Source organism: Sciurus carolinensis, chromosome 4 (assembly GCF_902686445.1).
Source record: "Sciurus carolinensis chromosome 4, mSciCar1.2, whole genome shotgun sequence".
NCBI classification, from domain to species: domain Eukaryota; kingdom Metazoa; phylum Chordata; class Mammalia; order Rodentia; family Sciuridae; genus Sciurus; species Sciurus carolinensis.
The window spans coordinates 90,944,050-90,960,104 of record NC_062216.1 but is presented as its reverse complement, the minus strand read 5'-3'; positions in this window follow the sequence as shown (position 1 = coordinate 90,960,104).

The following is a 16,055-nucleotide window of genomic DNA, read 5'->3' as shown; positions in this document are numbered from 1 at the left end:
ACAAATAATTTGTAAATAAAGGCATTTGTTCTGAAATTAAAAGTGACTTTCCATTACTACATTCAAAGTCCTGAGTTTGTTCAAAACCTGACCTATGCCAGTTGAATTATGAAATATTACTCTTACATTGCTAATTCCTTCTGAGATTCTTTTTCCTGGCACTTTGCTTCTGTCTTAGTCTCATGTGAGAAATTTATCATGGTGGTCTATGAAAATTACCACACAGGAAATAACAGAAGACTCTTAATTAGTGAATTCCTTCACACTATTTATTCTCTGTATTTGGAGCCATTGTAGAGCCTCTGGGCACATATATACAATTATAAAGATCAACAAGATTCCCAGCCAAGTTGCAGCTGTTCTTGAGTCTCTTGGAATACTTACCTAGATAAGCGCTTCCTTTTATATTAATGTAAGTTCTCTGCCAATGACAGTTGGTTGATAACTTGACCACGGGGCTTGAGCCCACTTAGAAAGCCCTGCAGGTGCAGTGCTGGGCCCATGTGAACCCAGTGAGCAATCCTTCCCCGGTTATGATCTGTGGCAGTTTTCCTAGAACCTGAAATGAAGGTGCTGAGAGTCAAGTCAGCTGGGTTTTCCTCCTACCAGGATGCTACTTTTTGTTCTAGCACAAACAAGAAGTAATTCTTGCATCAGGCTGGACTGCATCTCAAGAAGCACAGATAAGAGGCTTTTTTTTTTTTTTCTTTTAAACTATCACCAGAGCAACTGCTCTCTTCAGGAGATCACTCTAATGTCAAAATGTTAAGAACTTTTTCTGAAGTCTAAATCCTTCTTGCTACCTAACAAAAATATTTTCATATTTCAGCTATAGACATCTCAAACTGTTAAAAAAAAACACCTAATATTTCCTCTCTAGCTTCCTTCCATACAATAAAATATTAGTACTCAGTTACCAATAACTCTTGCTTCTTTAGGTGACATTCCAAGGTCTCCTCTTTTGTCTTGGTCTTTATTCTTACTTTTTATGCCTATTCTCTTAAACCTCTCAAAGCTCTTAGGAGAGAGCTACTTTTTAGAAAAGAGTCATTGAGAAATATACACAAATTCCAAAACATTATAAAGATTAATACCTGAATCAGTCATGCACCCACCTCATAACTTTAATAAATAAAATGTTACCATTAAAGTTTAATCCTTTGGTTACCTTCTCATCTGTCACACTCCCTTTTCTTACCCTGGGAAGTAACCTCTTTCCAGGATCATCATTTAGTCTCAACTGTAAATTGAATCTTAGTGTCACTCTTATAAGGGATAGGGTATTCAAGCTGATTTCTAATAATAAAAAAAAAAATAGCTTATATGGCCCTTTAGAAGAAATTTTGGCAAATGGAAAATACATGGGGAACAGAAACCTTGTCAGGGTAATAACTGGTCCTGAGAATCATGATACACTCACATTTTATCCAATATATATCAACCAATGTAATTTTCCCTGTTGGTGGTACTTTATTTATGTATGTAGGCTTCTAACAGTAGGCTTTAATAATTCTGACTTCTTTCCTATTTTTGTTTCTGCTTATTCTTCTTGTTCATTAGCTTTCTCACTGGAAAAAGAAAGTGGAAGAATATGGGAACAATAGTGATACATACAGCAGAGAGATAAAGAGCAACTATTGCAACTTCCATTAGTTCTATAATGAATTTGTTCCATTGAGAGCAAACATCATCAGTAATCATGTCAATCTGAGCTGACAATCACTGATCATAGCTCTTGGTGTTGCTAGACTGGATTTCTGCCCACAGTGTCTCTAGTGTCATCTCTTGCCCTCTTTAAGCTGGCCACCCACCAGTCGCACGGACCAACTTCCAGGTTCTCAAACATACTCAGACCTCCATCCCTCCACAGTTTTGCATATGCCCTTTCTTCTGCTTCAAATAAGCCCATCCTACTCTTCACAACTGTAGTCATTTCTCCTCTTCCATCTCCCCAGAGAACTCTTCTTGTCTAGAGCCACTTCCCCTGACCCCCAACAATTCTCATCTCAGCACTCTCTTAGTTTTCTTCAAAGCTCAGACTTCAACTGTGGTTATTTTATTTGCTTATTTACCATCTCTACCATTAGCATATAGGCACCATGTGGGCAGAAACCTTTTCTTTCTTATTTACAAATTCTACCTCAGTCTTCAGCAAAAGGGGTTTACAAAAATTTTTTGGAAGGGAGGGAGAGAGGAAAGAAGGAAAAAAGGAAGAAAGGAAAAGCAAGCTAACTTTATGTATGAATCTTTTACCATTTTTAAACTAATTCTTGAAAATATTCCTTGATTGTGCCTTTAGTTCTTTGCCATCACAATTTCTATTGCATGGTAAATTGGCCATTTCTTCATTAAATAATTGGGTTTTGTTTTTTGGATGTTTTTTTGTTTTGGTACTGGGGATTGAACCCAGGGGTGCTCTGCCACTAAGCTGCATCCCTAGTGCTTTAAATGTTTTATTTTGAGACAGGGTCTCCCCAAGTTGCTGAGGCTATTCTCAAACTTGTGATCTTCCTGCCTCAGTCTCCCACCTACCAGCCATTCTGACCAAGTTCCAGGTTCTAGGAATTCAGGTGTGTGCCACAGTGCCTGGAAAATAACTGATTTGAAAGAGAATCTTGACGTTTTTCAAGTCTTTTACTGAGATTTCTCCTGCCAGCATTAACAGTCAACCCTCTTTGAGGAGCTATTGCAGGTTTTTTCTAAAATAGGTGAGATAATTATAGATTTACATGCAGTGACAAGAAGTAATACACAGATCTATACATCCATTGCTCTTTTCCCCAGTGATAACATCTTGTATACCACAATCAGGAAAACTTTTTCTCTCTCAATTCCAATTCTTTACTCACTCTTTGATCCACAAAAAGGTTTATGGTAGTTTATAAAAAGGACAAATATAATGCTATTATTTTAAAATTAATTATAAGGGAGAAAACAAAGTTAAAATAGGTAATATATGTTAATTTTTGGATAAATTTATAAATCGGTTCTCTGTAGACAGATTCCAATTGATTTATAAGTGCAAACATACCAACTCTTCAGAGAGACACTTAGACTTCCTTCTTCTCATAAGGAACAACTACATGTGCTTATGAGAGACATTTTTACTACCTCCTTTGAGTTTTAGTGACAATATGTAGACTTATGCAGATCATAAGTACCTCACTGGCTACTATCTATCCCTGATGTGACATTAGATCTTACCATAGACTTTCAGGGTCACTCTCAAACAGTTGGACCACTCCATGTGAAATTCTCAAACTTCACCCAACTACATGGCTTTATTGAACTCCTATAGGTCAATCACAGGGAATAGCCAGTATGGTAAGAATTAGAGTTATTTACAAATATTCTGGTTGTTTTCCTTCTGGGCTTCTGTTAAGATTGTGATTTCCTGTCCTCTGGAAGCTAGGACTGGCCAGTGGCTTGCTTTGACCAATAAAATGTGAGTGGAAGTGGCATATGTAGAAGCATTTAATTGGTGGTACACAGCTGCAAACTTCCTTTTTCCTGCTTCAGTGATCATAAAAATCATAAGTTACATGAGGCTTTGTGTCCACTAATGACTAATTAAACAGAGACCCTTGCTGATCTATATAGACATGTTACATGTATGAGAAAAAAATCAGAGTGGAATCACTGAGATTTGAGGGCTATTTGTTTTCATAAGTTAAAACTATCTTGGTTGAAATTGAATAAAGAAATTCTTTGAGATATATAACTTTGATTATTCTATCAAATCAGGTTCTATTTCTTGAGGCAAGGTATGCCCATTCCCTCCCCTTAATAAATATGGAAAAGCTATCAGTGTCTATAAATGGATCTCCCCACCAATTTAGCCATAAGTAGGATTTACTCCTTGTTTGCTCTAAGAAATAATCCACCCAAGACATGTCACATGCAAATGACTAGCAATACATTGAAGCTTTGGAAACACCCCATGGCAAGTCCAGTAATAACCAGTTGACCCCTTAGAGGAGGAGCAGACTTTTCATAACATAGAGGGTCAGGTTACATAGTGACTGGAACTCTAAGGTACAAGGAAGTGAGCTGTGTTTGCTTTTGACTTTCTTGAGACCTACCATTGATGTGAACTGACTTCTTCTTCCACTTCATCCTTACAACACCAGGCACTCTTTGGTGATAAAAGGAAGGGGAAAAAAGGTGCCCATACTCAGCATTTTAATTATCTGTTAATTGGATAAAATGGCAACTACAGTGCCCAAAGGCCATATGCATATTCATAGATTGTCTTCAAAGGGTACAATTACCAAAGCCAATGAGAATTCTTATGAGTTAATATTGGATTGTGATTTGAGGTGGAGGAGGGCGAGGCATGTTCAAATATCTTCCCCCAAATAGCTGCTAAGATTAATTTGTCCCTGACTTTATATGAGAATGTGTGGTGGTAAATTTGCCTGGGAGCAGAATATGTTTGTCAAAGTAACAAGTTCCACAGCGGGTAGTCATTGGCAATTTTCCTGATTGCTCTGGGTGTACAATACTCCTGAGGTGCAGGATGAATTTTTTTACCCCATATAAAAGTTTAGACAATATTTTCCATGCTATTCATGTCTAATATTATTTCCATCAGAAATAATTATTTCTGCTTGTGGTAAAAATTTAATACAATATTCTCTTTGTGAATTTCCACAGGAACATAAAATGTTATATATATTTTTTAATCCGTAGCACAATTTTCTTTTAGAGCTGCCTAAAAGGACACGGAAAAGAGATTTTTTGGGATACCATGTTGAAATCCATTCTCTGCCTTGAAGAATATTTTGACATTTAAGATTTAACGTCCAAGTGACAGTGCAGTAAGCATACGTTCAAATTCCACTGGGCCTGGAGTAGATGAGAATTGCAGACACTTTCCTCTCTGTCCTAATTCTGCCCAGCTACCGAGGCCAATGCAGGGGAAGATGTGGAAGGACAAAAGCCACACATGTCCCCAGGGTACCCTCTAAGTGCAGGAGTTTTTGTCACTATCTTCCTGCCACTTCAGATCACGCAAGGCATCTGGTCAGACACAAATGCTCAGTGACCAAAGTTCGGAGATTTCCAAACATGAAAATATTTACAGTTACTTTTTTCATTGGGGGTCCATCTGAAAGAGTCATCAACTTAATTTTTTTTCCAATTAATAAAGCTTTATTTTAGAGCTGTTTAAGGTTTATTTAAAAATTGAGCAGTAGGTACAGAGCGTCCTCATCTATTTCCTCCCCACCACCTCTAGATTGCCCCATTACCAACATCTTGCAATGCTGAGGTACAATTCTTACAATTGATGAACTAATATTGATATACTATTAATAACTAATGCCTATTAAGGACTTAGTTTACATTGGGATTCATTTTTTTGTGTGTTGTAGAGTTTCATGGATTTTGACAAATGTATAATGAACAGATCCACCATTATAATATCATACAGAATAATTTCACCACCCTATAAGAGACATTGACTTTTACAGCTACTTTAGATGTGGGTTCCAGTCTTATTTCCCTGGGAATACAATCTAGTGCCACAGAACCATGTCACGTACTAAGAAATGCTCAGAAACAATGAGAAACACATGGCATAGTGATGGTGGTGCTGTGAATTGTCCCTGCAAGGGGACAACTCTGCCACTGACAAGTCATTGAGTCATTTATCTGTAAAATAGGGACAAAAATATTACTTAGAACATGAGATATTAAATGAGGTGATACAGGTAAGGAAATTAGAACTGTGTCAGGCAGATGGCAGATATTCAAGACTCTAACTGGTTTTTATTATTATTACTATTATTATTTTGTGGTACTGGGGGTTGAACCCAATATGTGCATGCTGCACAAGTAGTCTACCACTGAACAAGGTCCCCAGCGCTTAATTGTTTTATTTTGAGACATAGTCTCAACAAGTTGATGAGACTGACTTCGAACTTGCAATCCTCCTGCCTCAGCCTCCCAGTAGGTAGGAGTACAGGTGTGCATCACCACATCTGAGTAGCTAAAATTGTATTATTCAAAATGAATATATAGCTACAGAGCTAACTCTTTGAACAAATATAGGTTCCACTAGAACAATCTGAATCAGATGAGTTGGCTGTAGCCACATCAATAGTCTGGCTGAGATAGTAGACTATGATTTTGCAAAATGATACCATTGGAAAAAACTGTGTAGAAGTACACAGAGATTTCTCTTTACTGTTTCTTATAATTGCATGTGAATCTTATAATCTCACTGCAATTTCAATTAAAAAGAACTAAAGCAGGCAGCTGTGGGGGGCCTGGTTAGTGGGGATGTCTACAATTTTAGAAATGGGCAATGGCAATGTGAAATCATTCATCATACCCTGTCTAGAAATCAAAATCTGCTGTCAAGGCTTTGGGGAAAGTTGGAGAAATCTGAATACAAAATAGTAACTAAAGGAACTTGGGGAACTTAGTTTATAATTTTTGTTGGAAGTGGTTCAGGTGTTAAGATTATAGAAAGGGAAGAAATGAAGTTAGTGTCTCAACCCTTCATGCAAGTCTGTGACAAGCAGATCTTTAGGAAATCTCCGTATACAACCCGTTATTTAAGAGTCATAACCACTACCATACTCTAGAAATTTCTAGAAGAGAGGCCCCAAACTCAAAGCAGGTCACGAGTTTGCCTGAGTCCTAAGCCTTTAGACAGAGCAAACAGTAAGACTCTATACCGGGTTCTCCAGTTCCACAGAGAAACTCCCTGCAAAGGCGTTAATTAATCATACCTTACATGCAAGCTTTCTCCCCAGATGAACTGCCCAGATATAAGATGGGATAGCAGGCCCTACAGAGGATTTGATTTCTTTGCATTCAAAAGCCCCTAATGTGTTTCCAACAAGAAAAATGAGTGAGTGGTTATTGCTCAGCATGGTGACGGCCCGTGTGTTGTTTTCAGCTTCCTTTCCATTGACTTTAACACGGGCATATCTTGTCCGGGTTTTTAAAGTGCTTCATTCACATAAATGGCTGTATCTCGGGAATTTCCTCATATAGCTTTGTAGTTCTTGCACATGATGAGGGCATTTCCATGTACGAAAGTTTGGGGGTGCCTTTTCACCTACTGAAATATTCAGATTGCTTGTAAATTTTATGCAGAGAACTGCACTATCTCAATTTCAAAGAGTTATAATGGCATATGAATTTTGTTGTTGTTGTTTTTACTCTCAAGAGCTGTGTCTATCAGACCCCTCTCTTCTTCATCATTTCTGACCAAGAGGTTACCAGTATGAACATTCCTGTAACTAGTACATTAAACCAAAATTTCAGAAGTATTTTGAATTCTAATATGATGAGAACAAGCTCCTATGGAGCATTTTTACTGAGTATGAATACATGTATTTCTATTCCTATTCTTAATAGTATAAAATTTATTTTTATGTGTACTTTACAGATCAGATGTTTGTGATATGACCCCACATAGTAGCTGTGTTGGTAGAGTGTTCCTAACAGAAAAAGCAGAGGTGAAACACAGAGGTCACTGAAGTCAGCATTTCTCCTGCTTAATAGAAGCTTTACCCATACATTTTGTATTTTCATCTATTCTCAATGAAAATATTATTTCATGAATTACAGTGGTTCGTTTTTTGTGTGTGTGTGTGAAAATAAAATGTTTGTTTAGCCAATGGCTTCACTACTGCAATTTCCCCAGTTACAATAAAAAGGGGGGTAAACTGCTAATATGTAATCTCTGGGTCTCCATCAGATTCCATACTCTGAGTCAACTCCTTGTTTTCCCAGAAGGGTACTCAGAAGATCCCTGACTTCTAATATCTGTTTTAAATTATAGTAATTTCTGTCTTCCCCTCCATCTTTCTCAACCTGGAACGTCCCGGATGGTCTAACTTTTCCCAGACTTAAATTTTCCCTGGCACAAAGTTAAAACTGTTGTGATAAATTCTAACCTACTTTACCTTCAAACCCATTTCAATTACATTAAGGCAAAAAAAAAAAAAAGTTTTTGATAATTCCCAAAAAACAGTACAGGCATTAGTTTTGCTAAGAAAAGTATGACTCTTTGGGGTAAATCTCCTCCCCGGGGAAATTACAAATAAAGAGGATTACTCTACAGTTTTCTCTTAAATCCTCATTTTTTAGGACATTCAATTGGAGTGCCTTCCTATACATCTATCCCACTCCTGTAAACACCTTCTTTCATACTACTTAGAAATTAAATACCTAAATTAAAACGATAACTTGATCCTAATAAAGTAACATTTTTAGTTTTAAAAATATGGGCCAGCTTGCCTGTGTCTAGTTTTGACCCTTACATGGTTTAGTTGAACTTCTTGGTTTCATTTAGTCTCCACTTGTTACAGCTATGTGTCAGTCATACAGAAGGACTATGTGGATGGAATTTTTCCCCCTTAAGTGTCACTTTTACTAGGCTAATTTAGTTTGATTTTGGAGGTAAGCTCCTATAAACTGATGACTGTATTTAGTACTACTGTAGTTTATCTTACAGTTAAATATTTTTCTGTTTTTAAAGGTACAAGAGGGGGACATCTCATCAAACATTACCATTATTGTTGGTAGCTCTAGAGCCCAGACTTCAAGTTATACATGTTTCTAGAACTGCCATCTGTTTTTTTTAAATACTTAGTGAAAAGCAGTTTAGAAAGTAATGTATCTTGGAAATTTTTTAAATGGACACTTTGTGCACTTAAATTTGTTAGTAGTTTTGAAATTTAATTCTCACATGGTTAATTTACCCTCTCTTATGGTTTTATCATGTATGTCTACACTCAAATATCTACAGATAATCTGGCATTTCTCAGGTGAACTTCACTGTCAACTATCTACCTAGCTAGAAATTTAACTTAACTTTGTCGGTATTTTTCTAAAATGTTCTAGCCCTACATATTAGTAAGTACAGTCATCCTCTTCCAAAAGAGGATCTTCCAAAAGGGATAGTGCAACCATTCAATCCTAAATTTGATTTATTTTAGAACATGAACTCAGGAACAAATAAGGATCTGAACTTACCCTTAAATCTTATGGAATAATTATCTCTCATTTAAAAAAAAAAAAAAAAAACTTCTTGGTATGTATCTGTACAATGATGGTGTGTGGGGTCAGTAAGTCATGTAGGGATGAGTTCGTTCTGTACCAATTACACAAGGTCAAGGAACGATCAACTCATATTTCAAGGGGCCCAAGGCAATGTTGTTATAATATTTGCCTGAGTAGGGTAAAATGATATAGAGTAAGTGTTTTAGTCAACTTTCTTTGCTGCTATGATGAACTGAACTGACCAAAATAATAGTAGAGAAGGAAAAGGTGATTTGGAGGCTTATGGTTTCAAAGGTCTCCAATCCATAGACAGCAGGCTTCATTCTTCAGGGCTGGAGGTGAGGTAGAACATCATGGTGGAAGAGTGTGGCAGAGGGAAACAGCTCACATGATGATCAGGAAGCAGAAAGAGAGAGACTCCATGCTCTAGATACAAAACATATACTCCATAGCCACACCTTCAATGAACCACTTCCTCTGGCCACACCCCACCTGCCTCCAGTTACCACTCAGTTAATCACATCCAGGATTAATTCACTGATTGTGTTAAGGCTATAACCCAATCATTTCTCCTCTGAACCTTCTTGCATTGTCTCACACATGAGCTTTTGGGGGACAACTCATATTCAAACCATAACATTAAGTTAGCTGAGGAAATGCTTATGTGCCTATGAGCATTGAGAGAAATCAATCAGGTCATCTTTACAGATACCAGGCAGTATGTCTTTATGAAACTTAATATGATGTTTCCTGCTTCTCAATTGTATTCTTGCCAGACTTCTGTGGCATTTATATTTCCAATAAGCACAGTGCAGACATCTGGCTGTGTTCAAGCGCAGATTCTTAATAACCTGGCAAGACCTAGCCGAAGAACCAGAGACTCTGGTGGGTAAGTGAGCTGAGTCAGAAGACCTGGGAAACACACTAGTAGATGGATTACCTGTTAGCAATTCAGCCTCATTCCCATCCTGTCTACATCACCTTCCTAGGAAAACTCTGGAAATAAAATTATCAAAATCTCTTTCTGAGTTAGATTCTGCCAAATGACAGACATGTACATGAGATTTGAAATTTCCAGAAAGAGAGAGCAGCAGCTGAGATCATTAATGGTGGCTTCCTTTGGTGTCTGGGGTCCTCCTGGGAGCTACTGGCTATGGTGCTACAGGTGGTTGATGATCACTGGTGAAGCTCTCCTACAATCCCTGTACTTCCTTCTGTCCCCACAGCTGAAGTCCTGACCTTTGCTGTCTCACACTTTCCAGGGATATTGTAAGCTGCTAATGAACTGTACTAGATATCTTTTTGTTTGTAACAATATTGAGTGGCTTCTATTTTCTTAACTAAATCTTGACTTACCTCAACTGATGAGCTAATTTTTTTATTTTGTACTTTGTATTCCTTCTACTATCAAATGGCTATTTTTTCTGCTTAGGTTCAAAGAAACTGCTGACCTTCATGACTGAATCCACACCAAGATCGTTTATATGAATCAGTAGTTGAAGTGGAGGGAAGGACCATACTGCCATAAATTTCACTTTATGTCTACAGACACAAGCTGGACACCTTCTATGCTGACATTTTACAACAGATTTCAGAACACTGATTTATGTGCCAATTATAGTATCTGCCTTAGCAGAGAAATGAGAAGTTATCTGCAGGGCAATTACTTATATTTAAATTTTGAGGATGGCAAATAATCATATTGAATTGTTCCCCTTCATTTTTATAAGCACCTAATTTAATAAATAATGCCTGTCCTAATATCTGTCTGTTAATAAAGAAGTCTGCAACATGATATATACATGGGTCTTCCAGGAGGTATATGTTGACATGGATTTAGGAATATAAGTATTTTATGGGGAGTAATGCCTTTAAAAGGGAGAGTGGTAGAATCTGGACAGGCAGAGTGTCAGACCATTAGTTAGTCTGACAACATCTCAGTCAGCCCAATAGGGTGCTCAGGAACCAAGGTTCCACCCATGAGACAAGTCTTGCACTGGGCAGAAATGTCAAGACCTAGGATCCCCGTTGTGCTAAATCTTTTCCTGAAGTTAGTCCAGGAAGAAAATGGTCTAGACTCAAAAACTGAGGGTGATCCTGAAGGCGCTGGCGCTGGAGGCCGTCAGCTAAACGTACTCTTTGGAGCTGAACAGTGAATTATTGAATGGAGACTCAAGAGGGCCATCTTCGACTTTGTGGCCCTCCGATTTCCTGTCTCACTGGGATCTCTCCCTCTCACGTGTGCTACTGTCATGATGCCATCAGTCACAAGGGTAGTCATGGGTCCCTCACAAGCCAGCACCATGCTATTTGGATTTCAACTCTCACAACTTTGAGCTAAATAAACCTCTTTACAAAGAACCCAACTTCAGGTTCTTTCTTATAGAATTGGAAAACAGACTAACACACTCACTTAGCATCGGCAGCAGCCTGAAACTAAGTGACAAAAATTTCAGCCAGAGCCTTCGCTGTCATTCAATCATGATTCATGTTTTAATTAATTGACCGCATGAGGCTGGATGTGGTGGCACACACCTGTAATCCCAGTGGCTCCGGAGGGTGAGGCAGGAGGATGGCAAGATCAAGGCCAGCCTTAGCAATTTAGTGAGACCCTGTCTCAGAATAAAAAACAAAAGGTCTGGGGGTGTAACTCAGTAGCTCCTGGGTTCAATCCCCAGAACCAAAAAAAAAAAAAAAAGAAAAAGATAACACCAACACCTACTGAAGTTAACATGATGGAGACAAATCTCTCATTTTCAAGAGTCACCATACTATTTGATCTACTCCTTACACAGGAAACTGTAGAATCATCTTTAGTTTCCCACTATTTTTCCTGCTACAATAAGCATATTAAATAACATTTAATATGGGAGGACTGTGTGCTGGGTAATTTGGGGGGTACTTTTAAATTTACCTTATGTATTTATCCCCATTTTACAGATGAAAAAATGGAAACGCTGAAACATTAAAGCACATCATAGTTTTACAGCCTGTGAGTAGAGCTGCAGAGATTCCAACACAAGATTCTGACTCCAGCCCACGTAGGTATAGTTCGTTGCTTTGCCTGATAACAATTTAACTCACACAATTCTCAAAAAACAAACTAACAAGGGGTGGGGCTGTGGCTCAGCAGTACAGCGCTTGCCTGGCACGTGTGAGGCACTGGGTTTAAGCCTCAGCTCCACATCAAAATAAATAGATAAAATAAAGGTATTGTGTCCATCTACAACTAAAAAATATTTTAAAAAAACAATCTAACAATACAGAGACTATTATTGACCTACTTGGATAGAGGAGGAAAGCACTGCTAAATGATTACATACTTAGCCAAGGTCAAACAGCTATGTGGAAGAGGAGGAATTCACGCTCGGGCGTCTAGTTCAGGGGTCCATGCCTTTGGTCATTTTGTAGTGACTACAGTGTAGTAAGAAATCATGTTAAGCTGCTCTCTTCAGGTACATATGTATTTTCTTCTTATTTATGAAAATCCTCAAGCCAAGCTTTGCCCATTCCTTAGCTGTATAACATTAACTATTTTGTTGTCTCCATTATTCTCATAAGGCTACACAGAAGAATAAATCCATCTTTCCCTCTCACTCTCTCTCAACCTATAACATCAATCTATAACATGGCTCTCTTGTTAAACACTGAAAGGAGCATATTATTTGTAAAATTAGCTTAAAGAGTGTCTCCTGAGTCTCTGTGTTAGCATACCCCAACACACCTCATTGCACATCCCAGTCTCTAGGATAGCATTTCAGTAACAAGCATACCCACATCTCACATCTGAGCTACTGGATCAGAATCTCTGGATGGGTCTCAGGTGCTGCATTTGTAACAAGCAACCCCAGACAATTCTTCTGTATTCAGGTAAGCACTGGTCTCCAAACTGTGGTCTGAAGAGGCTCAGGTTTCAGCAAAGGGGAGGTTTACTAGACAAGCTGTCACACAAGCAAAATGACTCCATGTTTAGCTTGTGTGTACATTGTGGTCCATTCGATTTGCTTTGACAGAGTTCGACTGTTCATGTTTTTTTATTTATTATGATTTTTATTTTATTTTTTTGATTCATTGTAGATAAATGGGGTACAACTTTTCATTTCTCTGGTTGTACACGATGTAGATCCACACCATTTGTGTACTCATACATGTACATAGGGTAATGATGTTTTTCTCATTCCATTATGTTTCCTTCCCCCTGCTCTCTCCCCTTCCCTCATTTCCCTCTACACAATCCATCATTCATCCATTCTTCTCTTACCCCTTCCTACCCCCACACTCATTATATATCAGCATCCACTTACCAGAGAAAATATTCAGTCTTTGGCTTTTTGGGATTGGCTTATTTCACTTAGCGTGATATTCTCTAACTCCATTCATTTACCTGGAAATGTTATAATTTTAGTCTTCTTTATGGCTGCATAATATTCCATTGTGTATCACAGTTGTGTATCACATTGTGTATCACAGTTTCTTTATCCATCAAAAAACTTTACACCAAAAATACAATCAATAAATGGGCTAAGGAGTTGAGCAGGTACTTCACAGAAGAAGATATACAAGCAATCAACAGATATATGAAAAAATGTTCAACATCTCTCTAGTAATTAGAGAAATGCAAATCAAAACTACCCTAAAATTTCATCTCACTCCAATTGTATTATCAAGAATACAAGCAACATTAGGTGTTGGCGAGGATGTAGGGAAAAAGGTACATTCATACATTGCTGGTGGGACTGCAACTTGGTGCAGCCACTCTGGAAAGCAGTATGGAGATTCCTCAGAAAACCTGGAATGGATCCACCATTTGACCCAACTACCCCACTCCTTGGTTTAATACCCAAATGACTTAAACTCAGCATATTATAGTGATGCAGCCACATCAATGTTTACAGAAGCTCAATTCACAATAGCTAAGCTATGAAACCAACCAAGATGCCCTTCAAGAAGATTGGATAAAGAAATTGTGGTATATTTATTATTTTTTACCACTACCATTCTCTAACCTAATAGCTCTCCACGACTCTGAGTATTTTCCTATCTAGCTTCTCTACACCATACAAAGTTCCTCACATTTTTCCAGCTCACCAGGATTCTTCTTCCTATTATGAAAATAATTTTTGCCTTTTCATCTCTTCCTGATTATCATAGACAGCTAGAACCAAGCCAGAAGCACCTTTACTTCTATGTCATCTTCTACTGTTCTCCCAACCCTGATATCATTGCATGCATATACACACAAAATGGTCACATGGAAAAAAAAAACCCAAAACTCTGAGCAGATTTCTTTTATATCAATATGAACTTTGTCATGTGAATTTTTTTGGGGGGGGAAAGGAATACTTAATTTTCTTAATATAATCAAAATCTGAACCAGGTGTATTTGGAAGCAGCAATCACTACGTTAGAATAATGGTTTCTGCCATTTAACTAAATATCAGATGTTGTTTTTCTGTATTTAATGATTGTAAACTACACCTCTAAGATTCCACATTATTAGTCTAGGGAATTTTCTATTTCAGAACTACACTTTGTTTTTGTTTGTATGGAGATTTAACCCAGGGGAATTTTACCACTGAGCTACAACCCCAGAGTTGCTTAGGGTCTTGCTAAATTGCTGGCCTCAAACTTAAAATTCTCCTGCCTCAGCCTCCAAAGCCTCTGGGATGATAGGTGTGGGCCACTGTGCCTGGCTTGATATGCTTTTGAGTAATTTTCACTTCTGTTACTGTGTCTCAGAAAACTGCCAGTCCACCAAAGTGTTCTAGCCTCTGAACTCCTCCTCTTTGTCTACAGAATTCTGCTTCTTTTACCTGCTGTCTGGGAAGCATGGTGCTAAGCACTGCATGAGCATCATCTCAGACCATCTTTGCACGTACCGTCCCATTGTTCTGATGGAGAAGCCAAGGCCTAGGGTTGTACAGCTAGGAAGCAGGTTGGGTGTAAACCTTAGCACTATAACTTTAGAAGACAAGCACCTACTGTGATGCTATTTTGCCTAATCATTGAGTGAAATAAAATGCAAATGTTGGCTTCCTAATCCTTTGTCAGATTTCTTTTATCCTCTGCCTTTTCCCAGTTCCTTCCTTCAAGGACTGGGGGAGGGGAATGCCCGGGTGAGGTAGGCACTGTCTCTACCACTTTGGCAGATATACCAACGTGGCAGCTACATGAATTATTTCAACACTCTGAACTTCGGTTTTTCTGAAAAATGACACTTCCACCCTGCATAGTTGTGAAGATTAAATGAAATAACTCATACTGATGTGTTCTACCTAGACAATGGGCATTTGGCAAATGTCAACTTGTCTGCCTGCCTGCTTACCTTTTGAAGTCTTGTTATTAGTTTCACAAAACAAACAGAAGACACAAAAACCCTAAGGTGCTTTTTATTTATGTTCATTTAGTGCCCATAATTGAAAATGTTCAAGGAAAGAATAGATGACTCTTTACTGATGTGCCTGGAATTCAAGCCTTTTGGGTGATTGGTTTAATCAATCCCTAATTCAGCTCCAGTTCCATGATTCCATGGAAAACCACTAATCATAGAATGTGTCATTTTAGTTTTAAAGGATTTAACTACAGGTGAATTTCTTTATTTTTCTTTTTCCTTTTTTTTTTTTTTTTTTGAAAGGGGGCTGCCTCCTACAGTGTCAAAAACAGAGATGTGAGACAGAATAAGCCCAACTGGGCCTTACAAAGTTGCAGTGAATGAGTAGTACTGCATTCATTTAATAGCTGGGATTAAAACTGATGATAATAAAGCAGAATGGAAATACATGCTTTTATCTCTATAATGGCTTGACTACCACCCAGTTTATGATCAATAATTCATCCAAAGAAAGTCTATGTTACAAGAAAATCACTTAAGTTTATTTGACTACTTTCTCTATCATTGACTAATTTCTCTATTTAAATTTTGGGTTAGGGCTGACTTTAGTTGCGGGGCTGGGGAAGACGAAAATCTGTGTCTAAATCCAGCAAAAGGTCATCTCTTACTCACAGGAAGCATGATGCGTACCTACTTGGTC